We start from the raw sequence: 11,447 nt of genomic DNA on the forward strand, positions 1-11,447 counted from the left end.
TCGCATCCAAACCGCAGACATGAACCTACAGACGGACCACACCTCTGTTTCATATAGGTATCTGTAGGTATTTCTCTTGTGATGTAAATGATTTACTACGTCATTTATTATAACAGTATATTGAATAACTATAACTAAATAAAATTGGTTTAGCTTGTTTCTTGTTAATTAATTCAACTGGCCTTGAATGAAAATTCTTTATTTATGAAAAGTAAGACCCAACATAGATCTATTTTTTTACATCTGATATCTTTAATGCACGACTAACAAGGAGAACGTCAGTTATGAGTGTGAAAGGGTACACCGGTAGAGGTAGACGCGATCAAGAAGGGAGTGATGAGTAGTGTAATATATGTAGATAACTGCTTGGAATAAATCTATCTCAGTGGTAGCTGCACCTCTTAGATCTAGCCTAAATATAAGTGTCAAAGACAGTTTACCTGTAGCTTCAATTGTTTCAGAAAATAATTCATTATGATATCCTAGCACGAATAGAACTGAAGGCAACTAAAGAGGCATGATAACATAAACGTCGTTACGATTTCCGAGACAATTGTCATGGAAATTGTAAAATAGATAACGATACTTAAAGCCCCTGAGTGGAGGTTTTGTGTCGAGGTCGCAGATAATGTTTACAGCACAGACATTTCCAAGTACTTAAGAAACTTGGTCCACTTCTGTAGATCCATTCACAAGAACTCGACTTCGCAGGCGAGCTGTTCAGATAAAGGACGAGAACTTCGAATCAACTTCAAAACTATATCAAAGTGTTTCATACTACATTTACTTTGGCAGATCTGAGAATGTTATGTTTTCGTTTCGTTTGTGATAACAAAACTGAATTATAATTAACTGTTTTACAGCAGAAGTAAATGCAGATAAATAGTTACTTTATTACAATAACTATAATGATAAATTCTTTATAGAAACAGTGACAAAAACTGTCGCTTGTTACAAAACAAATGAACAGCATTAGTTACCGTCGCTTTCTGCCCTCAGTGGATATTAGGCGGGTAATCGCTCTGGTGAACCGATATTATATACCCCGCACCTCACCGCACCGCCATCCTTGCCTGAATTAATTACACTCGAATCTAATAACAAGGCTTAATGTATAACATTAATATAAAATTTTCTAACCTAAATAATTCAAGTATTCAAATTAAATACATATTATATGAATGAAAAAACGTGCCAAATTTTTAAACCATGAAATTAGTTTGGGAACAAAAATAATGTAATCTTCAAAAATGCTCGTGTACACGTAGAAAATAAAACACACATATTTTGTGCAGTTTTACTCAGACATTTGTAAGTTTTTTACTATTGCAAATACAATACTTTTTATGTTCGTAAAGCAAGTATTCTTAAAGTAATAAAAGTGTCGAGTAACAAATTCAGGCAATGTGCAGTACGCCGGTAGAGTTTCAGCTCTGAAACTGTTGCTCCACAGATTAAGTTTTACCTCTGTAATGCCGGCGAGACACGTTTTTTTTGAATTGACATTACTTTCCACTCAAACAGTCTACACGAATAATATTAGTATGATTCGTGTATATTATTTAAGTGAAAAGTAAATCTATGAATTACATTCAAAACACCACTATCAAAATTTACATATCCCAAATTACTCGTTATGCAAAGTCAAAGTCAATTTTGCATAACCTAACGTGTGTTACCCGCATAATAGCAGCCGGTAAGCCGAGCTGAAAGAAATAGTGTTATACTCTTACAGTTAATGACTGACCCAGTTTAAGTGTATTGTAAAAGTTTTTGTAATTTTAGTCACGAGTTTGAATTTCTAAATAGTTCCTCGCGTGTAAAGTGTTTCTACAATTGATATGGGGATAGCCTTTAATTAGGGACAAAAGGATCAAAATGTACATCGTAAATTGTACATAATGTTACTTTTTTTTATAACAAATGAGAATATTTATATGGACGAATGTGATATTTCTCACTAAGTATATCCAGAATGATTTATGCGATCTCGTTAAAATCTAGCATAGATGTGTGACATAGTCTGGAAGAACACATAGTCTATTTATTTAGTGTTTCTTTTTTAAAGGTAGACAAAGTTGCGATCTAAAGCTATGTTTTATAAATGTCACTTAGTAAAAAGATTTTTTCGACAGTATGTTTTTATAATGCAGACTTTGAACTGGTGCTTATCAGATACTAGCCAAGTAAAACATCTCTAATCACGAGGCTACAACGATGGGGGGATCACGGGGACAAGGAGGGGGAAGGGAACAGTTCCTCTGAAGCCACTTCGCTTACAAATGGTCGCTAATTTATTAGAGAAACTCGGCTTTGGCTCTATTGGAGTCATTCCATAGGCGCACTGAGTTACGCTCATAAATTGCTACCGACTCGGAATATTTTCTTGACGAAAACTTAAGATATAAATTACGTTAACTATAGTAAACATTATTCTCAGTAATTTGCTTGCGTTACTAAATAAATACATTACTCTAGTAGTGAACGTTTCGAATCAATTTGCACTCGACTGATATCTAAGTTGGCTTGGCTGTAAAAATTGGGTAAACACATTTAGTGATTGCAAAGTATTTTTCATTCTCTTTATTAGAATTAAAACTTCTGAACGTAAACTAAAGATATTTCCTTACTATAGCAACTAAACACTGATATTATTTACTTATAAAATATCCCACAGATTGATGAGTTGCAAATATTTGTAGTTATGTTTCGGTATTTGATATTTATATCAACAAGAGCTTTCAAAGCTTACTGAAGTAAAGGAATCAATATTAATTATAGCCTTACTTAAAAGTTTACGTAACGCAACTTAGCTGACGAAACCTGTTTATACTTTATCAATAGGGATTTCCAAAGCAGGCTAAAGTTGCAAACTTGTTTGGAGTTAACACTGATTTGTCAATACTGTAAAACTTTCAGGAACTCGCTATTGTGAAAACTTTTGTGAAAATTAATTATTACATAATGCAAAATTACTATAAACAAATAATTTGAATGTACAACAGTTATAACTTTAATTTAATTACTTAAAAATAGATTTAGATGGATGGATGTTTGTTAGAGATCGTCATCAAATTGCTGAACGGATCTCGATAATTATTGACATAGAGGGACAGTCTTGAAGAACACATAGGATACTCGCTTTGGTGTTTTTTAATTCCACGTGAACCGAGTCGCAGGCGAAAGCTAATTATGAATAATTGCAATTTTTTTAACAAATCGTAAAATAGGTAAATATAAAAGGGTGATATCAGAACAAATTAGTAACATGTAAAAGTACCTTTAAATTATCTTAAGATGAATCGCATAAGATCTTAGCGGTGTTAAGTTTTTACAAGCACCAGCTCAAAGTCTGTGCGAGGTAAAGTTAGACTTAAGTTTTAATTACTTAAACACACTCTTGTGCTTATCACGGAGGATTTTAACTGGTTTTCTTTACTGCAAGTTCGTTTTCATGAATACTTATTAAAGTTGGTAAAAGCTCTTGATTTATATGATATGATAATTCACATATCTACCAACATTTACACAATTATTTTGAAGCATTACAAAATAAACCATAAAGAGCTACGAAATAATCGTACAATTTAATGATTTTTATATAATAAGCACTACTCTAGCTTACTTCTCTCTTAATAAAAAACCGTACTTTTTAAATGCGAAACTGTAGATGGATATTTCTGAGAATTTTAGCCAAAGCTGCTGATCGATTCTCGTTGGGGTTTTAATTTTTGTTTCTTAATTTCTCGTCGACGAAGTGGCGGGCGAAAACTAGTCTCTTATAAAAGTCTGTTATCGACTAAAGTAACAACTGGAGCAAAAAACTAACTAATCAGAATATTCTACTATTGAACAGTTAATTTAAACAATTATATTTTCTCTCTACACATGTATAGCTTACTACGCAGATCACGTGCGACGTCGACTGGATTCGGGCAACGTACGTAAACTCGAACGCATCGCAACATGTTTATTTCCGTTCAATAGGAAACGGATGTGATTCCCGTTTTCACAACACTGCCCCTTTATAGACGAAAAGTTACACATCATAAACAGAATATCTGTTCCTCTGGTGTTGCATCCATGTGCGTTGTTGATCACCTCTGTATCCCCGCGCGCGTGTAAACAAAAATATTGTTAGACTATATATATACATATATTACCGTATCGAAAAGTTTCTTTTTTAGACCTATTTTGACATTTAAATACAATCTCCTTTGCCATGCTTTTTCATTAGGTTACGATTGTTCCTAGTCTAGATTTTTCTCACTATATCTATAATTTTATTTAATAAAATTCGCCAGTTAGTCGTTTTTAAATAACCAAGCTTTTTATAATCATACTAATATTATAAATGCGAAAGTTTTAATGGATGGATGTTTGTTAGAGTTTGTAGTCTAAATGGCTAGACGGATTTCTATGAAATTTAGTGTAGATGTAAGGATATTCTGGAAGAACACATAGGGTACTTGCTTTTGTTGTTTATTAATTCCACGCGGACGGAGTCGCGGGTGAAAGCTAGTTTGCTATAATTTACAAAGTTTTTTACTAGTTAAAGTATTCAACATCAATTCAATTACAACGACATGATTAGATGTAGTAATAGTATATTGTTTGCAGACGATACAAGATTGACAATAAAACATGTAACGAGCGCGCTTCGCTTACAAATGAAACATAATTTGGTTCATTCCGTCGAGATTATGAAAGATAAACTGTCCTACAATATCACTTGCAAGTTTAATACATTCTATCTCGAGATAGGAATAAATCTGGATAGTCTAGACTTTTAGATTGTCTGTATATTGTTAAATACGACTTGATTGTTGTATTTTCTGAAGTTGTAAATTGACTTGAGATATGAATTCGTTTTAATTCAATTTAGTCATAGCGGAGAATTCAATGATACGTGAAGTTTTATGACAAATGCAGTATTGGTAAAACATTAAAAATGATTAAGTCAACGTAGTGTTAGCTTTTTAACTCTTTTTATGTATTCTGTATTCTTGAAGGTTTTTTATGATAGTATGTGCTATAAATCAATACCATTTATCTTTATTTAAAACTAGCTTTCGCCTGCGACTCCGTCCGCGTGGAATAAAAAAAAACAAAAGTGAGTAATCTATGTGTTCTTCCAGACTATGCTCTACGTCTATGCCAAATTTCGTCGAAATCCGTCCAGCCATTTAGGCTACAAACTCTAACAAACATCCATCCATCCATCCATTCATCCATCCATCCATCTAAACTTTCGCATTTATAATATTAGTTAGATAACACTACAAACTACGTAACAGTGATCCAACAAATTATTTAAATATTTATGTCACGGTTTTAAAATGTAGGAATTCTACTTGTTATGTTAATAATCGGACAGTAGTCAGATGTCAGAAATAAGGGTGTTGCATTGGCTCGACGACACGACGGCCATATTGGTAGTGGCGAGCGGGGAGTGTAAATACACGAAAAAACGGTGTGGTTGGTAAGGTTATTCTGTGCAAATTGGAAGAAAACATAACCGCCAAACAAGACTTTATTTTATTATAGCGTAATATGGCTGTGGCTCCTATAGTTGGTTAAAAGAATTGAAGAGTTAAGATCAACGTGGTACGAACTTGAAATCAGGTTTTGTTTCTGTTATATAAAAAGCAATTAAGCATTTAATAACTCTGTGTCATTTAAAATTAAGGTTATAACTTTTCACAAAAGATCTTCGGAACCGCGAAGCCGCCGACCGGATTATTTCAGATTTCACAAATCCGCCAAAGAAGCAGTTTTACTTTAAATTTAATATTTATGACACTTTGTAGTACTCTTGAGGGAATAAATTTAAAATTGTCTCTAATATAATATTTGAACTATAAATGTTTTTAAACAAAGTTTTTTAAGATCGAGAGCAAGGTCGGATCGTCTATTGAGATCTGGAAATGTTAATATTAAAGAATTATTTACGTATAAATAGCAGCATCTTTCTGATATTTTCATGATATAAAAAGCTACATTAAATAAATGTAGCTATGATTATTAAAGTATTATATCCAATTAAAAATGTACATATAAATTAAATGTTTTCACAAACTAAACTAAAAGATCTGAGTATTTATTCTCAGTAAATTGGTAAACAACTTTTTAGATAAAATTGACAGTAATTCATTTAGCTAATCAATGCCGTTTCTATTAATTACGAGTAAAGTTAGAAGTCGATTCGTAGACTATAAGGGATTTATTGCGAAACTTTGTACAGAGACCGCACAAGTTTGCTGCGTAAATTTTCGTACACTAATTGCCTAAAACGAAAAGTTTCCAAACATTTTGATAGGCTTCATATTTTAAAATAAACTTCTTAATTTATATTTTGCTCACTTAAATAAACATTTTATGATTTTTAATTACGAAACATGTTGATGGAATTAACTTTCTATAGTAATTTATTTGTAAACTTTAAATCTAAACTGATTTTCTACATGATTGATTATTTATTTCTAAATATCGGTATCTTTTCTAAAGTTTCTTGATATATGGCTGGTCACTCAATACCGCGATGTATGTAAACGTTTAAAGTGATACAGAGCCATCTATTAACTGATAGGGTAAACTTCAATTATGAAAATTAAAGCACTCATCTGCAAAACAAATGAATCTTTAAGTCCAGTTTTAAACTAAAACGAACCTGCCATAGCCGCTTAGACCATTAACATACTTAAGTACCATAAATCAAATTTATATAGAAATCTTTTATCTACTTAAAACAAAAACGTTTTACACTTAAGTGAGAAAATCGTTACAGAGTACCGCAAACAATTCTTAGCTCCACCGCTCTACAAACTTGTCAAAGTGCTCCTTAAAGCTCTTACGGTAAGCTTTCTCTTCAATAATACATACAGAAAATCTAATATTCCCTAACACTTGGGTAAAAAACTAAACAATACAATGGTTTCTATAAATGTTTTTAATATCAATAGAAAACTATAGATTACGAAAAGATGATGTATTTACGTTTACATTTAATTTTTTTGTCAGTATGTCTCTCTGTCCGCAAGCCGCGTTTCCGGGTAATCTCCGAAACGGCTGGACCGATCTCGACGGGACTTTCACTGGAAGGTAGCTAACATGAATAGGCATATTATAGGCTACTTTATTTTCATTCAGCTCTGTCAAAATGGTATAACGGTTGGTCCAAATATGCGCTAACGAAGTTTGCGGGGGACAGTTTGTAATACAACAATCTATTTTTATTTTTTTACGATGATCGGCATAGTATACACTACTCTATACATCTCTATCTCATCATATCTGAATTAATTCCCTTTTATCCCATCCACTTTCTTATAATCTATTCATTTTAACATGCGTTTAAAATTCCAATCTAAAAAATTGTCTGTCACTATTACATGTAAAATACATAGCTCTTAATGTCTATTTACACAAAAACCTCGGTAATGGAGTCTCGTAACTGCCGACAAGTAATTTATGTAATGAAATGGCTTTGTCGATTTTTTTAACAATTACATGGCAAAAAACATCGAGATTTACATTAGCCTTTTCAAGAACATGCTTAAGTAATATAGACCTAGTTTTAATCCCTTTCCCTTTCCACCTTTTTCTTAAGAGGAAAGGATGGGAAGGAAAAGTGGATTTGACAGTGGAGCAGACGCATAGGAAAGGGAAATGTCCTCTTTATATGCGTCTCCTCCGTCTATTAAGGGTAGGCAAAGCATCAGCAATTGCGGATGTCTATGGGCAGCGGTCGCTTTCCATTTCGGTGGATTCAGGTGGCTGCTTGCTCGTTTGCCACCTTATATTATAAAAAAAAAGGAAGTTTAATTACCGGAGGTATCCATTAGGTACCTTTTAGATGTTTAATATTAGTGTGAAAGCAATGAGATTTTTTCTAGTAATCAAAGTTTTATTATTAAAAACTAGCTGTTCCCGTGCGGCTTCATCCGCATGAAATTATGAAAATTTTATTTTATTGTTTACATTTGTCAAATTATCAATAGCAAATCTTGTTTCGTCAATGTTGGCAGCAACTTATGTACTCTTTCCCACATTAGGGATTTTATCCAAAATATTTACCGCCTAAGTTTATTGGCGTGAAAATATATAGCCTAAAGCGTGACGTAAGTGTAGGACTTTTTAATAAAAAAAAGAATTATTCAGAAATATGCTGTAATTGCTGACACCTTAGGCAACAAAGAAGTGTGTGTTTACGCTTTATTATAATAGTATAGATAGTATAGATGACAATCTATTCTAATATTATCATACTTTGAACTTTACTATTCCAGAAATTATAGCCACTTAAGCTTGCTTATTGTATTCATGTTCTGTTTACTTTTTATTAAAGTCTTCTACAGTATTCAATAAGTTTTATTAGTTTCATAGATAGAGATAGTTAGTCCGTCTAGACATGTACGAAATTTATTTGATACGATATAAAAAGATTAAAACATAAATTGCAATCTTTTGCGTTTCTTTTTACAATAAGATGTAAAATGTAATTTATTATCATACAATATAATTTCTATGAAAAGTTCTTTGTCTGTACGTGTTTTGTTTCTTTTGAATAATCCAACTTTAATTTGTAACAGTAAAAACTACAATAAACAATACCTAGTAAGTTGAATTAGGGATTTTTTAAACAAGAGAACTGAAAAAACATCAAAAGAGGAAGATATTTTATGTGACTGTAGAGTTTACTGATTAGCAGCGGATAAAATCTATACTTATATAAAAAAGCGTAAACACACACTACTTCGTGGCGTAGAATGTCAACAATCATATTTTTGAATAATCCTTTCTTTAATAAAAAGCCCTACAGTTAAGACACGCTTCAGACTATATATTTTCATATTCTTTAACTTAGGGGAGTAAATAAATTGGAAAAATACCATCATGTGGGAAAGGGACCATAAACTACAAGCTGCCAACATTAAGGGAGCAACTTTGTTATGGTAATGGTAACCATCGAAGCTGTATTTATTATTTTTATCAATTCATTTATTTGTTGTGAAAATTGAAGAATAGGATTAGCGCGCCTGTATCGGCAGGGGGGGGCGCCCGAGGGCCGCGATATTGGAAAAGTTACCGGCCAGAGACGTCGAGTGCTCTTTGTGTGGTGAAGCGGAGGCGACTTCTCGACAACGTTTTTATTGGTACTTTCTGAATTCATTGCTGCTCTTACTAAACTTATCATTTATTGTTATTTGTTAAATTTATATCTCAAGCGTCATTTGTAGTGTACAAATTAAAACTAACAGTTTCGAACCTATTGACTAGAAAAATACTACAAAATCAAACGCAATAAATACTAAACTATGTATTTGCGGTTACTATAAAATGTAAGAAATTCATCAAAAATATTTGCTTTTTTAATTGTACAAAAAAATCTCTTGACTGTTTTGATAAATCAAATGCAATCTCGTGGAAACCATAAATATGTAAGGCTTTGTTTCACAACTTCGATTAAAAATGTAAGAACGTGACAAAATGTAATTGGCGTGTCACTTTAATAAAGCGTAAAGTCAGGAATTAAGCAGAGCGCTGCAGAACAAATTTCACGGTGCATTTATTACGCAATGGATGTAATGAAACGTGTACGCAATTATGTTCATTTTTATTGTTCGGGTTTTAATATTTTTATGGGAAACCATTATGTGGATATTATTTAGCTGTTTTTTTTTATTACTATTTGATTGTCATATGACATGCGAAAGGGTGGAAAGTAAAGACGTCTGTTATTAGTAAATAAAATGAAAGATTGTACAGAAAAATCTACTTCCTCCACTTATCTGCAACGATCCCAAAGCTTGTTAAACCAAGGGTAAAGTTTTAGTAGTAATACCCTAGTAATACCACGACCACATAGAAAACAGGCGTGAAGTGGAAGAAATTTCGCGGTTAGTCTGATGAGTGTAGTGCCGGAGGCCCCACTTAAATCCCTTTTCCTTTCCACCCTTTTTCTTATGAGCACGGATGGGAAGAGAAAGTGGATTTGACGGCGGAGAAGATGCATAGGAAGGGGAAATATCCTCTTTATGTGCGTCTCCTCCACCATCAATTAGGGGTAGGCAACGCATCTGCACTTGCGGATGTCTATGGGCAGCGGTCGCTTTGCCATTTTGGGGGATTCAGGTGGTAGCTTGCTCGTTTGCCATCTTATATTATAAAAAAGATACGAATTTACAAACAATCTTCCAAAGATGAATTATACGAGTAGGTGCTTGGTAAAAGATCTTTCCAGAATGGCTTAACGAATATCGGTGTTTGACACATATGTTAAACATACATAAGCTACTTGGTTTTTGTTTTATTTTAATTCCGCTTAGACGGAGTCGACGGTAAAAGCTAGTTATTGATAAACGTAGCATATTTTTCAGTTGATAGAGATGGAAAAAATAAGATAATCAGCTTAGTCGTGCAAAACTATTTACCAAAGCTTTATTTAATGTTGAAGATAGTCGGGCATTTAAGAAAAGAGCTCGTTATCGTCCAAAGATCAGACGATTCATTTTCTCAGTAGCGATGAAAGGAGCAAGAGAAAAATAAACTCCTTTATCTTAATAGCAAACAATGAATCTGATTGTATTGTGGGGACATACATTTTGGTTATCACAATATTTTTGTGTACATTTCTTTTTATTATGATTACAAGCAGTCCTGCATTTTCGAGTTCAATGGACAAACTACTCAATATTTATTGAATCCTTAATAAGTTTATTGTAAATTGTTGTTTTAATTTTTTTAATTCATTAATTAATTCAGTTCTCGTTGTGAATTTTAATTATTTTCATTTGCAAGCTTCCTTACTTTATTATGCAATTTTTCTTTGACATTGCCGCAATAAGTTCAAAGTTAGTTGTCTTTCTAGACATGTTCCCGCCGCAAACTTAAGTTCTACTTGAATGCTTTGACACGGCACGTACTTTAAAACTAATGAGAATTTTCTATACTTCAGTCAATATACAGTTTTCCTCTTTTTTATTTACGTTTTAATAACAAAGTTCATAATGAAAAAATTACTGTTTACGATAAAATTATTAAGAGTCGTTGTTCGATCGATTTTTTGTACTAAAAGGCTCTGTATATTCATATAAAAATTTCTATTAATAATAGCTAAAGCGTACACTTCGCTGGTATGCATGTTAATGAGAAAATTGAACGCTAGTGGAAAATTACGAAATTGGGCCAAAGTAAATATTAAATTAATTATCTTTTAGGAGCCTTCGTATAATTCGATATAGAGCGTACTATGATACCTTGCCCTATTTTCAAGACTTACGTGTTGGTTTTAATAACTTGTTAATTACCTAAGGTTTATAAATATCGTATCAAATTATTAACTTCAACACAGCGCATTTATAACCTTTTTTTCTTATTCAAAAGTGCAAACGTTCTTAGTGGCCAGTATGCGACTTTTTCTTATAAAAGAAGGTGGTGAACTAGTG

The sequence above is a fragment of the Papilio polytes genome, unplaced genomic scaffold (assembly GCF_000836215.1).
Source record: "Papilio polytes unplaced genomic scaffold, Ppol_1.0 DF824180.1, whole genome shotgun sequence".
Taxonomy (NCBI): domain Eukaryota; kingdom Metazoa; phylum Arthropoda; class Insecta; order Lepidoptera; family Papilionidae; genus Papilio; species Papilio polytes.